Source organism: Nicotiana tabacum, chromosome 12, assembly GCF_000715075.1.
Source record: "Nicotiana tabacum cultivar K326 chromosome 12, ASM71507v2, whole genome shotgun sequence".
Classification (NCBI taxonomy): Eukaryota; Viridiplantae; Streptophyta; class Magnoliopsida; order Solanales; family Solanaceae; genus Nicotiana; species Nicotiana tabacum.
The window spans coordinates 57,230,783-57,249,539 of record NC_134091.1 but is presented as its reverse complement, the minus strand read 5'-3'; the positions used below and the strand labels follow the sequence as shown (position 1 = coordinate 57,249,539).

At 34.8% G+C, this 18,757-nt stretch overlaps 2 long non-coding RNA genes and 1 other non-coding gene across 4 annotated transcripts; 2 read left to right on the top strand and 1 right to left on the bottom strand.

Annotated features, from left to right (window-relative positions):
• Nucleotides 1-418: 418 nt before the first annotated feature.
• LOC142167690 (small nucleolar RNA R71) lies at nt 419-525 on the top strand. Its single transcript, XR_012697778.1, has one exon. It is a non-coding gene; the product is annotated as a small nucleolar RNA R71 (small nucleolar RNA).
• An 11,380-nt stretch (nt 526-11,905) lies between these two features.
• On the top strand, nt 11,906-13,982 carry LOC142166880 (uncharacterized). 2 transcript variants are annotated; one of them, XR_012697301.1, is made up of 3 exons: nt 11,932-12,100; nt 12,484-13,398; nt 13,968-13,982. It is a non-coding gene; the product is annotated as an uncharacterized LOC142166880 (long non-coding RNA). The 2 variants fall into 2 exon arrangements; XR_012697300.1 differs by lacking the exon at nt 13,968-13,982 and having other exon boundaries at nt 11,906-12,100; nt 12,484-13,059.
• A 2,942-nt stretch (nt 13,983-16,924) lies between these two features.
• On the bottom strand, nt 16,925-17,781 carry LOC142167424 (uncharacterized). The gene is made up of 2 exons (XR_012697554.1): nt 17,522-17,781; nt 16,925-17,386 (listed from the first exon to the last, which is right to left on the bottom strand). It is a non-coding gene; the product is annotated as an uncharacterized LOC142167424 (long non-coding RNA).
• Nucleotides 17,782-18,757: the final 976 nt, after the last annotated feature.

Below are 18,757 nucleotides of genomic sequence, written 5' to 3'. Positions count from 1 at the left end.
TCCATGATAAACAAGGGTGCCTCTGACCCATTCCATTAAAATTGTAGTTTCCCACAAATTCACTTCCTCAGTTGAGGCTTGACACTCATGAGTAGGGTGTCCTCTTCCACATATAACACAAACTGGGTGAGGCTCATTTTGTATCAAGGCTAAGGTCAGCTTTCTTATTTCTTTGGTCATAACATCAAGTTGTACCTGCACAGATGTGTTAGGATCGCCTTGGTGAACACCGGTTGATCTTCTTCTTTCAGCACTCTCAGGGGGCCATTGATTTGCATCTTCAGACTACTCATCAAGAATTATGACTATCTCTTCTGGAGTCTTCTTCATCAACGGGCCTCCAGCTGCATTGCTCAATGTTCTACGTGAGGCCGTTGTCAATCCATCCCAAAAGTCCTGGAGTTGCATCCAGAGTTTAATTCCGCTATGTTGACACTTCCGAATAATCTCCTTAAACCTCTCCCATTCTTCAAAAACAGTTTCAGTCTCTTTCTGGCAAAAGTTATGGATTTCTCTTCTAAACTTGCCCGTCTTATCTGATGAGAAATATTTATCAAGAAATTTTCTGGTCATATCCTCCGATGTTCTAATCGATCCCGTGGGTAAACTTCGAAGCCACTATTTTACATCATCTTTGAGTGTGAAGGGGAGTGCCCTTGAGTACACTGCATCTCGTGATATAACATTGTATTGAAAAATGTTTATAATCTCCTCGAAGTCCATTAGATGTGTATTTGGATCTTCGTTTGGCTTCCCTATGAAGACACAACAATTCTGAATGGTTTGAAGCAACCCATGCTTCAACTCGAAATTGTTAGCTGCAATTAGAGGTGGTCTAACACTTGATAAGCCTTGATTGTAGACCGGTCTAGCATAATCACCTAGTGGTCTCCCAGACATAGGAGCTATATTTCATAACTGGTCTGCAGCCAAGGGTTGATTCTGAGCAATTCTCCGACCCCTTTCTTCTTCATAGATGATCTGTGCATCTCTAATAGCTGCTTCCTCAGCATCCCGTGCAACTTTTTCTCATTGTTGTGCTGCCTCCCTCGCATCCAAATCTACATTATCATCACCGTTTCCAGCCATAGTTTCTTTGGTTGAGGATTGACCAACCTTTTCTGATGTTTTGGTGAGATCTCTTTCCTTCCTCAGCTGTCGCAATTGTTTTTCTGTCTCGGGCTCGTATGGTAGCACTTCCTTCGCAGAAGTTTTAGTCATGCACCAATCTTAACCTGTAACCTGCGCACAATCAAAGAACACCAACCGTAAAAGGGAAAAAAATTAAATAAAAAGAAAAAAATATTCCTGAATTAGCACTACAAACTACTTCAAACACTATTGATTGCCAATCCATGGCATCGGCTCGAAGAAGATGATGAGCTCGAAACACACACTTAAATTATGCTCACTAATCAAATATAGTATAGCATAATATCGTATCCACATGGATTGGATTTAATCAGTATTCTCGTAGTTTCTAGCTTGGTTGCTATCCAAGATGATCAACAATTGAGATTTATATGATTTCTAACTATAATTAACTAGGAATATAAAGCTATTGACTAATGACAATCGCACCAAAGATCAAGAAAAGAAGGTTATCAATGGGAGAAGATAGGGTTTTGATGGGATAGGTGCAAGATAATTGTTTGGGATCTAACTCTAGATAATTCACTTCTAATGTTCAAGTGAGTCTCTCGAATTCACTCAATTATTTGTTCAAACATTAGGCAAAACTCCTATCTCGATTAAGTCTTAACCTCTCAAGATGAACCAATTTAAGCGCGTGAAGATATGTAGGAATGCGTAGTGGATTGGTCTTTAGGAGCACCTCTCTCAATTATTCTCCTAATTAGGTTTAATCAATGATTCAACTAGCGTCTTTTGATTACTAAGAAGAATTAATGAACTCAACCAACAATATAATGCAAAGATATCACAAGTTATGCCTCTCTCGATTGCATGAACAAGTGAATATATATGCAATGATTAAATCATCCAAAAATGCTTCAATGCATAAAACTAGAGTTATAATCCACAAACAATCATCAGTATACCAAATCCATCAAACCCTAAAGAGAACTACTCCATAGACATGGAGCAATTCATCACAAATAAAGTTAAAGTATAGGAAAACATAAATTCAATCCAAACTCGGGTCTTGAGTGGGGAAAGAATGATAAAATCCTTGTGCTCGTATTCTTCCAACTCCTCCTTAGCCTCCTTAGGTCGAAGATGTGTCAAAAGTCTAGAAAATAATATTTTTTCATGTATTTATACCAAGTAGGGTCGGGCCAAGACGAAACTACCTTCTCCTAGCTGAAGTAGGACATTTACTCTGTAAACATTGCACAGGCGCGCCACATAGGGCAACGCGCCATGCGGGGCATTAGGGGAAAAATCCAGAGAACTAAGTTCTGACAGACAATAGGAATTTGTACAAGCACGGCACCCCACGCGCCGCGACAGTGGGAAATTCTCAGAGTGCGGTTCAAACTTCGATCTTTGATGTCCAGACTTGGTCCTCGACCCCCGAACACGATCCTGGCTTAATCCCTTGGGTTTTTACTCAGACTTCAAAACTCCAAATAGTTCAAATTAGCTCCACAATCTCTATATAGCTCGGAATCACTCCTATAAGGTATAAAACACACAATAAGTATAAAACACTATCAATTAAAGAACAAACATGAATAAAGATTATCATACTGCCAAGTTCAAAGGGAAATTAGGCCAACACAAAGTTTAGGTATAAACTGAATAAAAGTCATCTATTCTGCCAATTTGGAGTGTAAATGGATAACAACTATAAATGCAGAATAAAACAAATTAATTACCCTTAATGAAATTATTTTCTTAAATTCTTCGATAAAGCTAAATATTGTCCACATTCAAACTCGTTATACACGTGAAATACACTCATTTTATCTAGCTCTAGCCGTTAAGCTGCCATATGTGCTAGGTCAACTGTCCAACACTTGAACGAGTAAAGGTGCCTAGATAAAATGTTGTGGAGTAAAAGGGATGGAATGTCAAAACTAAACAAGTAGGGGTCTAAATAACCTTATTCGGCCTTTGTTTTAAATACCACAAGTTTCAAAGTATTTCTTTTTTAAATAATTTCTCAATTTAAATATTGTCACATAAATTGTTACGAGACAACATTATTTTAAGAGTTTGACGAAATGAAGGAGTTTGATATTTTTAATACGATTAGTGTAATGACCCGACTTGTCATTTTAAGAATTAACATCCCGTTCGGTGACTTGAGATCTCGAGAAGCCGTTGCATTCCCACAATTCAAGCACCGAAAGGTCTACTACTGCACCCCCCCCCCTCCAAGACTAGATGACATACCGCAACTATAATCAAGAGTACATAGCCCTTCATAGTCCATCCACATCATCACAAACCGTCGGCGCATAGCTAATATCGAGTGTGCAACATGACATATGAGTGAATAGGAAGAAATATATAGGCGCCAAGCTGAAACAAAGACGCACGATGTGGAAAGAAAGATGGGAAGTTTCCTAGAAGCCCTATAGCCTCTCGAAGATAGGTATAGACATCATCATACCAATCTGCAAGATTCTACTAGACACTTGCTCATGACTCGTAGAACCTACGAACCTAGTGCTCTGATACCAACTTGTCACGACCCAAAATTCAACTAGTCGTGATGGCACCTAACCCAACTCGCTAGGTAAAACCAATAACAGTCAACACAATTCTAATAAAATAAAAGTGAACAACAAATGATATAATCGAATTCTATACAATATCCCAAGGACTGGTAGTACAAGTCATGAGCTACTACGACTGGATTTTTGCAATAACTGATATGAACTAAATACAACTTCTATTTGAAATGTACATAAACAGAATTCAACTCTAAAACAACCCAAGGACAAGTGAAAGCTAAATCCGGAAAGCAGGTACATCTCCAATATCAGCTCCCATAATCCACCGCATCTCCTCCAAGATCTGCACACAAGGTGCAGAAGTGGAGTATGAGTACAACCGACCCCATGTACCCAATAAATATCTTGACTAACCTCGGTGAATTAGTGACGAAGCTTTTAGGTTAAAAAATACTCACTGATATAACTTGTGCAATTGAATTTGCAATAGAAACAATACTAGAACATAACAGAGAAGATTACAAGAACAAATATGTGAAGTGGTACATGATTACAAGAAGAAATTACAGTCAATAATTATCAATACCACAACAAATCTTTTCCTTAAAGCGATGACCATCAAACTACGGCAGTAAACCAGAACTTTCATAGTGTGAGAAATATACTCAAGATATCAAATCAAATGATACAGCAACACCTTTCGTGCGTTTATCTTATCCTCACCAAATATATGAATGTATTTCAAATCAAATGGCACGGAAACACCTCTCGTGCATTTATCTTTTCCTCACCAAGCATATGTATAACAATATTAACTAGGTGAAAGAAATACCGACAACAGTAATGACAAAGTGGGAAGTACATAGGTAGCAATAACGAACAAGGCAGTGCATATGAACAAAGATAATAGACTAGGTGAGAGGCATAGAAGTAATGATAGCAACTAAGATAGGAGAACATAAATTTCACTAGCTAACATGGTATGCTTATACGAAAGTGCAACAAATAAGAAATGGCATAAATGTAGATATAACAAACAAGAAGTAAAGCATGATCTTTATAAGCTAAACAAAATAGAATGCATGGATAATTAGCATTGTAGAAGTCTTATACGAAAGGGTAACAAGTAAGAAATGGCATAGATGTAGATATAACAAACAAGAAGAAAAGCATGATCTTTATAAGCTAAACATATAGAAGGCATGGATAATATAACAACAATTTAGGTAGAGAACAAAGACAGAACAACAATGACAAATCACATAAAAAACATAGGTGCAACAGTAACAACTCAAGATAAAGGCATAAATGTATACACAAGGAAAATATATCATAATATAATACATGTCTCCCGTCCTCGCCTGCACGGAAACATCCTTCGTGCCATGAACACATGCTAATATAAAAATAATAGCACGACACCACCCTTCGTACTTTTACTCTCGTCCTCACATGATAATGTAAATACAATGGCACGGCATCACCCTTCGTGCTTGACTCTCTTCCTTATACTCTTGCTCATATGACAATGTATATGGAAGGGCACGGCATCACCCTCTGTGCTTTACACTCTTCCTCACCAAGCATATATATATCAATAACAAGCAAGGTAGGAAGCATGAATAACATCAAGAAGATGATTAAGCAAATACTCCAAATGAACATCAATCACAACTTTCAAGCCAATAACAACTCAATAAACCTCAAGAATCTTATTGTTCAAGTATCTCAACAAATCTCAAAAGATATTTTCAAATAAAGTATGGAATCCAAATATATCAAGAATAACGTTCGTAGTGATATATTTGTGATTAGTTATAGTGATGACCGAATTGAGCACATCAATAGTTTCACAAAAAGTCCATCAAATTTTAGTCAAGTTATAATAAGCTAAATCATGATTTCTAGTATTTAACTTCATATTCATATTAATCTAGAAGTCAAGTAAAACATGAAGCAAGAAGGTCGCACATTCCAACAAGGCACAAATAATCGTATAATATACCCTCAGGCATGATTAACCCTGGCACATGCATATATGCTCGTTACCTCGTATATGTATCACTCCCGCATGTAGGAAACAATATCAAATAGTAGAAAAAAATTTTCCAACAAAGTTTGACAAGACACTTTCCTCGAACAAGCCAAATCGATACACTAGAAGCATCATCCCGCATAAATCGACCTCCGAACAGCTCGAAACTAGCCAAAAGCAACTCAAAATCATCGAATAATGCGATAGAAAGTAAACCCAAATAATAACGGTCGAATCTTTAATCAAATACTCAAAGTCAACGAAAAGATTAACCCGAGGCCGCATCCCGGAACCTGAAAAACTGACAAATTTTGATAACCCACTCGGATACGAGTTCAACCATACTAATTTCATCCATTTCCGACCTCAAATCGGCCTTCAAATCATCAATTTATATTTTAGAAATGTTTTTACTAAAATTCTCAATTTCTTCAATTTGATTCATCAAACAATCGCAAAATTCAAGGTTAGAATAATGAAATATAAATAAATTCGAGTCAAAAATACTTTACCAATCCAAATTGTGAAAATTTCCTCCAAAATCGCCCAAATCCGAACTCAAAAGTCTTGTGAGAAAAAATGACTAAATTTCGGAACAAGCAAAACAATGCAGCAGTTGTTATAGCTTGAATTACATACTAGATGAACCTAAAACTTATATTTGATAATTCCAACATAATCCTTGCAAGATTACACCCAAGATAGCCTTTTGAATTACCCAATTTGGCCTTACAATGAGAGAGATATGATGTTTTGAAGTTTTAAAGAAATCTGAAAATTTAAGGGACAAAAATGACATTGTCGTAAATATTTTACACCAGAAAAGCAGCAACAAAAGACTCTTCGTTTTAGCACCCAAAATTCATTCGGAACCTCCCGGACACAAACCAAATATGCATTTCAATCAAAAAACACATTACGAACCTTCTAGCGCACTCAAAACACCGAAAAGAGGTCATCTTGACCCGATATTGACCATGGTCAAACTCAAAATTCTTAAATTAACTAATTTCTCAACCAATGATCAAAAACACACTCGAGCCCCTCGAGACCCCATCCAATCATACCAAAAATTACAAATACACTATCCAAACTTATCCTAAGCCTCAAAACACCCACAAGAACATCACAACAAAGAATTGAGGCTCAAACCGAATAGAATTTGTCTTAAGTTGTTAAATCTCCATTCTTTTAAAAGAGTGTCAGAATCACACTTAAACACTTCGAATTACTTCTAAATTTTGTACACAAGTTTAATACAACTATACAGACCTATCCAAAGTCTCGGAACACCAATTGGTGTCCAATAACATCAAAGTCAACATTTGGTCAAACTTTTAAACTCTCAAGTTCTTCAAAATGCCAACTTACGACAAATAGTATGAAAACCTTCTAGGAACCTCCAAAATCGAATCCGAACATACGTACAAGTCCAAAATCATCATACGAATCTATCGCAACCATAAAAACTTGATTCCGAGTCCGTTGACCCAAAAGTCAAACCTTGGTCAACTCTTCCAACATAAAGCTTCCAAATCGAGAGTCAATCTTCCAAATCAATTCCGAACCACTCGAAAACTAAAACCGGCTATACACGCAAGTCATAATATATCATATGAAACTACTCAAAGTCTCAAACAACCAAACGAAACACTAAAGCTCAAATGACATCGGGTCGTTGCAAATGAACAATTGAAAAAGAAGAGAAAAGAAATGGAAAAGTTAGGCAAACGTTTGGCAGCAAATCAAAGTTCCAGGCAACGCGAGACTCATTCCTCGTGTTAGGCCTCGCGACCGAGATCCAGCGCGGGCTACTTCGCGTGTTTCGCGTGGTGATATGCGGGTCCGGATTTTAAAGCTATTTTGTCTTCTTTTTGGTTTTGGATTTGGTGATCACAACATTTGATGAAGGGAAAGCACAAAGCCGCCGTGGAGGCCTAGTTTAATTTTTTCTTCCACCAAACTTAATAATTTTTATGTTTCTCCGTATGATTTGTTGTTTGGCTACCATGTCTATATAGAGCTAAAATAAACATTCTAGGATTGTGGTTCTTTCATGACTATTGTTATTCGAATATTGATTTTGATTTTGATTTCTTGATTTATCATATTACTTTATTTATTCAGTCATGCGCTTAATTATTTGATTGCTCGATCACCAATTGAATACTATCTACGAATCTGGAGTTGAACTCGAAAGTGAAAATTCTAGATTACACATAGGATTGAATAGAGCAAGTTCTTAAACCCGGACATCGGGAAATAGATTCACGGTTAGGATAGACATGCTAATCGCCTTACTTGATTATAATACGGGTATTGTCTTGGTCATTTCTTTGACTGATGAAAAGGCAGCAACACTGGTTGCCTCTCCATCTCTTTTGGCAACGAGAGTAAGCATTTTGCGGTGAAGAACAAGCTGAAGAATAAGCTGCTCCTAGTCTCAAAGGAACGCAATAGATAATCTCAAGAAATCTTATCACGCACTCTAAAGAGAGAATTTCTAGAGTTACACAAGAGATGCAATTTTACTACTCCGATTTAAGTTAAAGTTCTCAAATATGATTGTGGAGTATGTCTTAAAGTGGAATTAATGATGTAAACATGGTAACCAAGTAACCCTAAAAGTGGGTCTTGTGAAAGAGATGATGAATAGTACCTAGGGCTAGGGAGTAATTTGGCTTATTGGTTATAAATACCTCGTGTGGGTGATAAAAAGAACTCTATTATGGCGGTAATCAGAATCATGGGAATTGGATTGCCTTGAGCCTATTGCGACCCCTAAATGAGTTATGATGAAATTGTTTTAATACTAATTGACGGAATCCGATATCAATATTATAGATTGATAAAACTTGCGCATGTTGAGTTTGTTGGACTTATTTGGAAGGCAAAGACGAGGTAAGTTAAGATGTACCTTCCCTTAAGAATTATTTGATGAATTTCATGAATTCTAACATTCGCTAAAGTTATTTTAAATGTTGGTTTGGGTTCGTTGGAGCGATCGAAGCTTACCATTCATGCTTTAATATTATGAGACATCTTATGCTATCTTATAGTATCGTATATGCATAAATTGTATTGTTGGTCCTTTATTGACTTTTATTGAATGATATCACTTTTAACAATATTTTTTCTACTTGATCTAAATCAAATAGTTATCGCAAATGTTGAAACTCATTATCTTCTGATTTTACAGCTTATCGAGATGTTTTTTTTAAAAAAAATCGTTTTGTCGAAGTCAAAGAAACTTTAACAAAGTATAGAATTGAGCTATGGACCATGAGAGCCAATTATCGAAAATGTTTATAGGACCTATGGGTTATACAATTTAAAGAAAATATTATTTGGGAGGACCGTAGTTATTATTGCCTATAGACTACACATTTTAGTGTTTAACATATATTGTCCAATGAGACACTTTAATGTGCTAGCACTATCGTCAAAATCCCATAGCAATGGGTGAGACGGCCTCGTGACCGGGCGATGGTTACTATCGTCAAAATCCCATAGCTATGGGTGAGACGGCCTCGTGACCAGGCGATGGTTACTATCGTCAAAAGCCCATAGCAATGGGAGAGGCGGTCTCGTGACCAGGCGATGGTTACTATCGTCAATATCCTTCGGGTGAGATGCCCAAGTTGACCGGGGGATGGTCAACATACAGATATCGATTATTGTTATAGTTATAACTATTGGAACTCTATTGAGAGATTTACATCCTATTGGAAGATTACAGCATATTAAAAGATTTACATCCTATTGAAAGATTACAACCCGTTGAAAGAATTATAGCCTATTGAATGATCTACAGTCTAGTCAAAGGTTTACAACCTATTGAAAGAGTGACATTTTATTAAATATTTCTTTTTATTATTGATTTTGTGAAATGTCATACTTATTATATTTCATGTATTTTACTTATCCCTAAAGTATCGTTCCAACCTTATCGGAAGGAGTCAATGATACTTACGGGGTACGATTTTTATGAAATTGTGCTCAGCCTCCCATGTGGGGCAACTTATTTGATGTTTCAAATATTGTGACATTAGAGTTGACAGCACATGCTAGGCGTTTTCTCCATTCTCTGCTTTACTTGGTAAGCCCCACTTATTTTGTCAGTGGATCTGTGTCTAGAGATTTTATTATGTTCAGTTATTCTATAGAGGTTCCAGTGACACTGTGGGGAAGTCTAGTCATGTGGATGATATTTATACTTTTTTTAAAACTCCCTTGTTTATTCCGCACCTATGTATCTTGGCCAAAGGCCTACTTAGATTTTCTTTAAAAAGACATTTAATTAAATAATTCAAGGCGGTATTTTAAATGTTTAAATGATCTTCAAATCTTGGAATAATCATGAATGGGTAGATATGTTCAAGTGGTTAGCTCGGTGTAAGTTGAAGGCATTGGGTGCCGACCGGTTGCGCTAGTCTTTTTGGGGCGTGACAGTTTGTTGATAATTTATTCTTTTATTAAAATGACTAAAATATCCTTAAAAACTTTACAAAAGATTATAAATTAAAAATTTTCTTTGTAAAGAAAAAGATGAACAATGAATATGGAATGAAAAGAAAGTTAGAAAATTTATTTTGGAAAAAAATATTTTGTGAATTTTAAAGTATTATTAAGGATAAACTAGTAAAAACCTTGGTCAAACTAAAAGTGCTTATAAGTTAAAAAAATCATAAGTTGAGGGTAACCAACTTATGACTTATGGCTAATTTCACTTTGGATATTTACCAAAAACGTAAATAAGCCAAAAGATGCTTATAAATTAATTTGACCAACTTATAAGCTTAGACAACACACCTTCTATATGGTTCATAATTTCATATAACTAACCCTTATTCATTTTGCATTATGCAGTTGATTGATTTGAATTTGTTAAGTTTAGTTTGTCGAGTTACAACAATAATCCTGTTAAACAACATCTCTTTAATTGGATTTCCCAACATGATGAGAATAAATAACGATCCAAAAATGATAGTACTCCACATATGTTCGACGACACCATACCGAAGTCACTCGTGTTTAGCGAAAACTGATATATTGCGAAGTTAAATAAAAGGAATCTATACCCTTTCAAGAATAGTTCCTCCTTATTCTTGGTCAAGGATGCATCGCAATTATGAACCCAGTTATGTACTAAGGAAAAAGAGCCAAGAACTCGCTCGTGCAAACATTTCAATACTTAAAACTGCTATTTTTCCTATAGTCAAATATATAATTTTCTTCTAAGACGTGATGTGCCACCTCTTTAAGATCATAATATTAGCCTTTTCTTCTTTTTTTATTACTTTTTTTTTATCTCATTTGTCACTCTAATTTTGTACTAATCTTAGGAAGAGATAAAATCAGCCTATTTTGAGAAGTATTTTTTTTCAAAAGTATTTTTGGCGAGAAATAATTTGTGTTTGGCTAATCAAATTGAAAAACACTTCAGAGCAGGAATTAGTGTATGCCCAAACTTTTAAAAAGTCCTTGTATATGTATTTTTCTCAAAAGTACTTTTCAAAAAGAGTTAATACCCTAAAACCTCCTTAAATTATCACGTTTTTGTGAGTTCCCTACTTAAACTATTCAGTGTCCTCAAAATTCTCCTGAACTATATTGTCCTGCATATTTAAACTCCCTCGTTACATTCTTAGAATTAATCAGTCATCCGAAAGTGCTACATCCTGAATAAACTACAAAAAAAATAAAACTAGTACAAAACATAAGTTAATATAGTTAGACGCACCTCTAAGAATTTAATATGGAATTTTAATATATAGGACAATATAGTTCAGGGGGTTATTGGGGATACCAGATAGTTTAACAAAGTAACTAACAAAAAAATTATAGTTTAGGGGGTTTTTAAACCGAGTTAAATAGCCATGTGTAGGGGTGTACAAAGCAAACCGATAAACCGCACCAAACCGAGTCAAACCGGAAACAAAACCCGACTAGTGGTTTGGTATGTAAAAAAAAATCCGACTATAATAGGTTTGGTTTGGCATTAACTAAAATAAGTCAATCCGAGACCAAACCAACCCGATATTTATGTATGTAGTTTTTAAATTTATTTTATACAAAATAAATATTTACTATAATACAATTTATATATATTTCTTTTAATTTATCATTATTTATTATTATTAACATTATATTTGGGCTTACAATTTTAGCTCACTCCATATACGTCTAGCAAGCCAAATAAAGCCCAAAAGGAATAACAAAAGTTAACAAATGTAAAAGAAAAAAGACCACTAAGACTGAGGTCATAACTCATAAGGCATCGACTTTTCCGCCAAAAGCATAATACTTTCCCCCTAAATCAAAGACCCCTAACTTCTTCCCACCCATATCAAAAACCCTAACTTCATCTTCCCCAAATTGAAGATTCCAAATCTGAGGTCGTTGAAGCTTCTTTCTTCAGGTAAAAGTTCTTGAAACTTATTTCATTTATTGCTCATTTTCTCCTCTAAGTTTTGTTCTATGTCTAAGTTTTACCCTATATCATAATCTTTTCTTCTAAATATTTTTTAGTATTAATTTTTTGAACTTATTATCTTCAGAACCAATTACACACTCTAGTTTTCACTCATTTTTTAGGGATTTTTGCGACTTTTTTTGGTTCTGGGGATGAAAGAAATTTTTAGAAATATAACATTTTGCTTTGAAAGTGGCTCTCTTTCACTTAGTTGTGCTGTTTTACTTAGTTTTATATCAGAAAGCTCATAAATATTGTTTTGAGATTACAATTTTATTTTCATGTACATGATACCTTTTTTCGGATGGAAACTACAACTTTTGGACCAGATGTGGAGGTGATTGTAAATACCCTCTGACTATGCCAGCAGTAGCTCAACAACAAGGTCAAGACGCTCCTCATCGACGCACTCCTCCTAAAAAGCAAAAACAAACAACTCGTCCAGTACCTTCTAAATCTGGAAATACTGGCAGAGAGACGTCTGAGATTTGGAATCATTTCTTCAAGTTTACTGCTAAAAGGAGGTAAATGTAGGGCTTTGCTTCTGAGAGCAAGAATGGGAGTACTACGTTATGGACATATTTAAATATGACATGTCACAAGTCCCCCTTTAGAATCGTTGATAAGAGGCAATCAACATTAAACCCTATCAAAGAAGAGTGGCTAGAAGGAGGTTCGGGTTCCACTGAGAGGGTGGTGTATAATGTGGAGGATATTAGGAGAGCTATTGCCGAATTTGTAATCATTGATGAGCAACCGTTTAGAGTTGTTAAGGGAGTAGGATTCAAGAAATTAATGGCAAAAGCCTTGCCTAATTTTGAATTACCTTCCCGTGTAACTGTTGCTAGACTCTGTTTAAAGATTTATCAAGAAGAAAAAGAAAAACTCAAAAATCTTATCAAAAACCAGCGTGTATGTATTACTAGTGATACATGGACATCACTATAAAATTTAACTTATATGATTGTCACTGCACATTGGATTGATGAACAATGTAATATATAAAAGAAAATTCTAAACTTTTTTCAAACACCGGATCACAAAGGTGAACCTATTGCTAAGGGAATTGAAGAATGCTTATTAGGTTGGTGTATTGAGAACTTGTTTACAGTGACCCTCGATAATGCAATTGCTAATGATGCTGCCATTAAGCATTTGAAGGTGCGCATTGATGATTGGAAAGGGGTAATACTTGAAAATGATTAGTCGACTCTATTCATGATGCACCATCTGTTTGAGAATTGGTATGAGAACTTATTTAATCATTCTTGATACTGATTTTATCTTTGGCATATGGTTCAAATCTAATGCTTTATATCAGAATACTGATTTTATCTTTGGCAGATATAATATATGAAAGTGTATTTTCAAACCAGTATGCTTCGGAAAATCTTTTTGTGAAATTTAAATTTTCTGTAGATGTAGACTTAATATATCTTTTGTTCGTCGAGCAGTTTGATATCACTTTTTCAACTATTCGATGTTCACTGCTCAATCTTGATGCAAAGGATATTAGTGGAGAAGAACTATATATTTTGCATTAGTCCGCTGATATATATAGAGTTACACCTAAAAGGCTAAAACCCCTTCATTCTATCTTCAGTACTAGCTTTCTCCCACCATTTGAATATAAAGGATTATGCATTCATGAATGATCTGCGATATTCCTCTGCTTATTAGTTCATATGATTCTGCTATGGACTTTCGCCTTGATTTTGAGAGGGTATTTTATGCACTATTCCTCTGTATTTATGTATATCTTGTCAATATTCACATATGTTAGTCTTTTATAAAACTTTAATTTATTTGTCAGAAGATTTAAGGGTGAATTTTGGAAATTTGGTGAGATCCATGAAGTTTCAAGAACTAAAGACTAAATTCTTTGGTCTTTTGAGTTGCTGCTATTATGTTATTAAGTTTGAACACCTTTTGGGAAGATCTTAGTGAAGATATCTTGTGTTTAGTTTATTTTGTGATTTGTAACAAGGATATCTATAGCTCAAGGTTAACTGGAGATCATGTTTAGATTGAATTAGCCTAGAATTTTCATATTTAGATTGAGATAGCTATTGTAATAGTATAGATGATCTTGTTATTTCATATGTGGATTCTTATTTTTGTTATATTCTATTGTCTCTGATGTTATTGTAAGATGCTTCACAGCGAACCACAAAAAAATTCGAGAAATTCGAGATTGAAAAACACGACTATTGTTGGTTTGGTTTGGTATATAGATTTAAAAATCCGAGATAATTGGTTTGGTTTGGTAAATGAAAAATTCGAATCAATCAGGACTATGTACACCCCTAGCCAAGTGTAGTGTCACATGACACGTTTTTAGATGATTAGGAGCGTGACTAGACATACCACTAAGAATGCAACGAGGGTTTTTTAATATGAAGAGTAATATAGTTCAGAGGATTTTAGGGGCGTCGAAAAGTTTAAGTAGGAAACTGACAAAAATGTAATAGTTTAGGGGGGTTTAGGGTATTAACTCTTTCAAAAAAGTATTTCTAGGAAGAAGCTACCTTTTATGCTTCTTCAAATCTGCTTTTGCTTCTAGTCAAAAACATTTTTTTCCTTCTAAAATTGTCAAACACTTCAGATTTTTTTAAAAAATACTTTTTTAGAAAAAGAAAGTGCTTTTGGCCTTGAAAAAATTTGGCCAAACATGTATTAGTTTGGTATCTCTCATGACTAGGAGTGACAAATAGGCGGGTCGGGTCGGATATGGTTCGGGTCGAAAACGTGTAATGAAAAAAATGGATAAATTATCCGACCCGGCCCATATTTAATACGGATAAAAAATGGGTTAACCGACGGATAATATGGGTAACCATATTATCCATGACTTTTTGAATATGATCACTTTTGGGATAATTCCTAATCTCCCAAACTTGAGCAACCCCCAATTTGAGGCTTTACAAATGTAAAAGTTAAACTCATTGGTTATCCATTGGTTACCTATTAGTTATCCATTTTCTAAATGGATAATATGGTTCTTATCCATATTTGATCCGTTTTTAAAAAGTTCATTATTCAACTCATTTTTTAGTGGATAATATAGGTGGTTAACTATTTTCTTTTAACCATTTTGCCACCACTACTCATGAGGGATGCCATTTAATGATTCTGAAGATAGATAAAAAGTGCCCGAGGGAGTATATTATTGTCGATGTATGGCAATAGGCTATTCGTTCACAGGCTTTATATTGAAGAATATGACGGAAAACTGAAAATGGGGAGAAAATACAACTAGATTTTTGCAAGCATATCTCACGATAAAACGGGCAGACCATGCTATTCCTGTTTAATCATGGGCAGAGCCACTTTATGCTAAAGGAGTCCCCCTTACATTGTTAGCTAAGATCAAAATTTTATTTTATATACATAAATATAAATATTAAATATTGATTCCCATTATTTTCTTCGTATGTTTACTTTTTTATATTTTCACTTCCCTATTCCTGACTCTACCACGGATCATAAGGAGAACTAATTGCCATTACACAATGCAACTTTCTGAGCAAGGATGCCCCCAGTGGCAGACCCAGGATTTTATCCAAGGGGGTTCAATAAATATAATAACATTAGGGGAGATAGTAGTCAATAATAGAAATTACCGAGTAACAGAAAGTGAATTTATATATATATATATATATATATATATATATATATATATATATATATATATATATATATATATATATATGTGTGTGTGTGTGTGTGTGTGTGTGTGTGTGTGTGTCAACTTTTAATCCGTTATAAGACTATAAATTTTCTTTTAAAGTCTTCAGTTTTAAATTCTTATGTTTTACTCAAAAGATAAGTTAATACAATAACAATCTAATAATTTTGAAACACTATAAATATAAATAAAGTAAGAATTAAAATTAACAGACAATTTACTTGAACAATAAAGAAATAAACACACAGTTTAATAAAACAGTAAATAAATTTAAAAAGAACTAATTGCAAAAAAAGAAGAAGAGTAAAAACGCAACTTTACATAAAAGTGCAAAATTAAGATATTAGAAACTAAATACACAGATTTCACTAAAATAAAACTTTTAAAAGCTAAGTATTATTTACAAATAATAAATAATTATAACAACTAAAAACAACTTTTATATGACAAATGGCAAATAATAAACCTCAAAAGGAAAAATAACCTAACAATTTTGACATACATATTAGTAGATGGTACTAATTCGAACTCATGTCGTGTGCCATAAATTGACCCTGCTTGACCATTGAACTGCTATTACTTTGCTGGACTAAGTGAGTTAATTTTATCTACATATCACTTTGTGAATATAATTTACACATATAATTAACAAAATAATTCGGCGAAGCGGATTCAATTGAACCCACTTGATACAACGTGGGTCCGCCCCTGGATGCCCCAGATTTCCCCTCGAACTCATCGAAATTCCTCCATGATCTTATCCCATATATATAAGGATTGATAATGTAAAAGAAAAAAGTAATTTTGAGTAAAATTATAAGTTTATAAACTAAAAGGGAAGTTTAGATCTGTGTAATTTTACTTCAATTTCAGTAGCAAAGTTATCTTTTCATCATTTGATGCGTACACTTGTTCCTTCCATGTCTTTAAATTCCTTAACTAAACAATAACCCTAAACATTAAAAAGGCTTCAAAATAAATAAGAACAGAGAAACGAAAACTGCAAATTAATGTGGGAATTCTATAGTAAAAGAGGTGCGGAAAAAAAATGTCTACAATAAATCTCTCTTTAGATTGTAAAGTGTCAAATGGAAACTGAATATGCAAATGTGAGAAATCTCTTAAAACAATCAAGACAATAAATGGAAATTCATATTAAACTACCACTTTACACCTTACATACTGAAGCTAATTTCCAGAAAAAAGCCTTCTCTTGTACATCCTATACAAATCAATTCATTCTGATTATCTAAGTTTAAATCATTCATAATATTTAATTAATAAGCTATCTATTATTTTGTTTTTCCGATATCTCCCCCATTAAAGTTGTTCTTGTCTTTCCAAGCATTCTATCCTCGCGATCAATTCAAGAAGTGAAGGTTGCTATTGGAAAACGTGATCAGTGGGTCGAAGCTTGCAACAAGAGACGTGAAAGCTCAAGGCTACCATCGGAAGAAAGGAAGACAAGGAAATTGATGTAGCCTTCCCAGGTGAATCAGACATTCCGTCTTTTATTGTTGCAGCAAAACCACAAAACATGCACACTACGAAAACAACAAGTCAATAAATATAATTCATTAGACTCCATGTGTTTGTGTGAGTTTTATAAAGGAAAAGGGCACATCGATCAACATACCAATGATGAGAACCAAAGCATAAACAAAGAGGGAAGAACTTACAAATATGGTGACTCATTGATTCAATGTTGAAGAATCCATGAAGAGGATTCATAAGGAATTGGATGTCATCGTCTTCATCATCATCATTATTGTCATCCTCATTGACGTTCTCTTCGCTGTTGGTAGCCCTCTTCATCTCCACTGCAGGTGCCAGGTAGGTTAAGTTGTGTTGAGAATGAGGATGAGTGGTAAAGCATATCTCTATATATAGGAGGGGAATTGGGCTCTATGGTCAAAAGTTGTTACAAACTTTACTAACATATAATCTGATTTACTTGGTATAATCTGATTTACTCCACAAAAGATCTGATTTACTAACAATTTTAATGCAAATGTCAAAATTCTATTTTTGTGGGATTGTGGTCCTTGTCCATGGATAATAATTGTACTATTTGAATTTTTTTTACTGAATTCACGTAAATCTATAGATAACGTCTAGATCCATCCCTGACACTAGGACCATGGGAGAAGATGACCCAATTAATATAGAGTAAATAAAATCTGGAGACATGTCAATAAAATAGAGAATATGATATGAAAGTTCTTTATTATTTCAGGGGCTCTTTTTGTGAATGGATGTGCGGGCACACTAGGTTGGATAAGGTTAGGAATGAGGATATTCGAGCGAAGGTGGGCATGACCTCCATGAAGGACAAAATGCGAGAAGCGAAGCTTAGATGGTTCAGGCATGTGAAAAGGAGAAGCCTAAATGCCCCAACTAGGAGGTGTGAACGATTGACTTTGGCGGATTCGAGAAGAGGTAGAGGGCGACCTAAGAAGTATTAGAGAGAGGTGATCAGGCAGGACATGGCGTTATTTCAGCTCACTAAGGATATGGCCCTTGATAGGAGGGTGTGGAGGTCGGAATTAGGGTAGAAGGATGCCAGATAGTCGGGCTTTTTTCTGATCCTAACTGGGCTGTTTAGGGCTAGTCTGGTAGTATCTTGTTGTTGTTCCTAGATTGCTAGTATTACGGCTACTTCTTACTATCTTCCACTTCAGTTTTCTAGTATCCTATTGTGGTTACTGCTTGTTGCTATTGCTAGTGAATTCCTTCTCCTTGCACACTACATCCGCCATAAATAATAAACCCGAATCATTCCACGATTTTCATATACCCATAAAGTATAATATATCATGCATCTCTCCCAGTACTAACCTCGAAGCCAGCCCTCTTCAAGTCATATCTGATCCACAAAAATGCCTTAGACAAAACTAACATAACACATGACCATT